This window comes from Cebus imitator, unplaced genomic scaffold (genome assembly GCF_001604975.1).
Source record: "Cebus imitator isolate Cc_AM_T3 unplaced genomic scaffold, Cebus_imitator-1.0 Scaffold425, whole genome shotgun sequence".
Classification (NCBI taxonomy): domain Eukaryota; kingdom Metazoa; phylum Chordata; class Mammalia; order Primates; family Cebidae; genus Cebus; species Cebus imitator.
Window position 1 is genome coordinate 1535471 of NW_016107740.1, and position 2824 is coordinate 1538294.

Genomic DNA, 2824 nt, shown 5'->3' on the forward strand with positions numbered 1-2824 from the left:
GAAGGGAAAAAAAAGAATGAACTTACCAAAATACGCCATATCCTGTGACATAGGGACAGCATATCACAATGTTACATATCTTCTAATCTTTTACTTCAGCTCAGATAGAATTGGCCCTCTGCCCTTCTAATCTCACCTCCCCAGAATCTAAGAGTCCTCACCAGGCCTGTCCTGATTTTTTTCTAGACCTAAGCATTGGGAAACGGGGGAGCCAGTCCAGGACCTGGCTTGGGCTAATGCAGGGATGAGTTAAGAGTCGTAAACTCAAACGCAGGGAAGTACTGAAATGAGAGAAAAGGCAAACAATAAAACAACAGCAAGCAGTGGGGACTATGGGAACCAGTGTGCTCATGACCAACTCGAGGCATTCAAATTCATGTTTGGAAAACACTGCACTGGCAAGGATGCTATTAAAAGTAATCAATGCTGGGTACCATGTCTCATGCCTGTAATCCCAGCACCTTGAGAGGCAGAGGCAGGCAGATCACCTGAGGTCAGGAGTTCAAGACCAGCCTGACCAACATGGAGAAACCCCGTTTACACTAAAAATACAAAATTAGCCAGGTGTGGTGGCACATGCCTGTAGTTCCAGCTACTTGGGAGGCTGAGGCAGGAGAATCATTTGAACCCAGGAGGTAGAGGTTGCGGTGAGCCAAGACTGCACCATTGCTCTCCAGCCCAGGCAACAAGAGTGAAACTCTGTCTCAAAAAAAAAAAAAAGGTAATTAACAACTGGTATGACATGGTACCGACCCATCAGAACAGATAGTGGCATAAACAGTCAGCAGTGGTGAGGACCAGCTGAATTTCAGCCCCATACTTTGGTCAAGCCACACTTCCAGAGTTGAAACTCTGGAGCTACCCAGCTGGTTTCCAGGTTGCTACCTCTGCCCTAGTCAAAGTCAGAACAGGGACGGTCAAAACCAGAGTCATAAATAGCACCAAGCACAGTACCTGCACACAGTAGGTGCTCAGTAAGTGTTGAAGGAAGAGGCAGCATGGTTAGAATCATGGGGTCCGTAGCTGCTAGATGCATCGGCCAGAGTCCCGGCTGTGCTGTGAACTGGCCGCGTGTCCTTGAGCAAATGACTAAACTCTGTGCTTTGGTTGCGTTATCTATGAAGTGGGAATAATAGTAGACACGAGAGTACTTTAGAAGATACACGGCGGCCGGGTATGGTGGCTCACGCTTGTAATCCCAGCACTTTGGGAGGCCGAGGCAGGCAGATCACTTGAGGTCAGGAGTTCGAGACCAGTTTGGCCAACATGGCGAAACCCCATCTCTACTAAAAATACAAAGTTTCCTGGGTGTGGTGGTACACATCTGTAATCCCAGCTACTCGGAAGGCTGAGGCAGGAGAATCGCTTGAACCCAGGAGGTGGAGGTTGCAGTGAGTCGAGATCGCACCACTGCACTCCAGCTTGAGCAGCCCAGTGAGACTCTGTCTCAAAGATTAAAAAAAAAAGATACATGCTAGCACAGTGCCTGGCACATAGCGAGCACTCAAACATTAGCTATCAATATTGGCTGTAGAGCATTCGATAAACAAGTGTGCTAGGGCACCCATGCCAAAGTGGGCAGTCCTCAAAGCTGGCATGGAGGATCTAGGCCACTAGTCATGCAGAAGGAGGCCAAAACGTTGGCAGCCCCAGGAAGGAACGTGCTCTCACTTAAATGAAGCCAGACGGTTCTGTTCTGTTTTGTTTTGTTCTAACCAGAGTTCCAGATACACTCCGCCTTGCTCCAAAGCTTTCTGGAGCCCTTCTCCTTTGATTCAGGCTTGGTCTGCCTGACGCTGCAAGTCATCCTAGGCAGAGGGAAGATGGTACACCAGATGCTACACGCGGGTGCGCCTGTCCTCCTCGTCATAAGGCCAGTCTCTCTCAAAATAGGAGCAAGGCACAGCTTGGGACAGAGACCAGTACTTGGGACATCACCCAGTGCCCCATTTCCTAGTTGGATGTTTGATTCCTCTTCCTGCCACCATCCAGCACAGCCGCTGTATCACACGGAACTAGAAAAGCCAGGCCGGGTGTGGTGGCTCACGCCTGTAATCCCAGCACTTTGGGAGGCCAAGGCAGGCAACTCACGAGGTCAAGAGATCAAGACCATCCTGGCCAACATGGTGAAACCGCATCTCTACTAAAAATACAAAAATTAGCCGGGTGTGGTGGTGCATGACTGTAGTTCCAGCTACGCCGGAGGCTGAGGCGGGGGAATTGCTTGAACCCGGAAGGCGGAGGTTGCAGTGAGCTCAGATCAGTGCACTCTAGCCTGGCAACAGAGCAAGACTGTCTCAAAAAAAAAAAAAAGAACTAGAAAAGTCGTATCTTGTAGCCATGGTGACCAACTAGCACACAGGTTCGCTCTCTGGCCACAGGAAGCAGACAAGGTAGCTTTTCTGTTTGCAGTTTAAGCTATTTATTAAGGCCCAGATGCTAGGGTTTGCTGGCTCTCTGTAAGGACTTGAGCAATTGCACATTCTATTTTTTTTCTGGGGTGTGGTTAGGAGGTGTTTTTTCAAACATAGCGTGTCTTAGCAACTGAAAGAGCTGTCAAAGGGCTCCTTTGGATAGTGGCTAATCCAGGTGCCTTTGGAATCCCCATTTCCTCGAGATTAGCGTGCTCACAGCTGATACCCTCTATCAGCTGGCTGCATGTGCTTCCTGTCCCCGCAGTTGAGATGGGCGATGGCAGCCACTACTACCGGGTATAAACGGAGACTTCACAACTGCCAGGGTCTTCGTCGGTCCCTTCAGACCTTCTGCTTCCAAAGCTCAATCGGACCATACAGTGGCTCTCCCAGCCAAAGACTCCATTTCT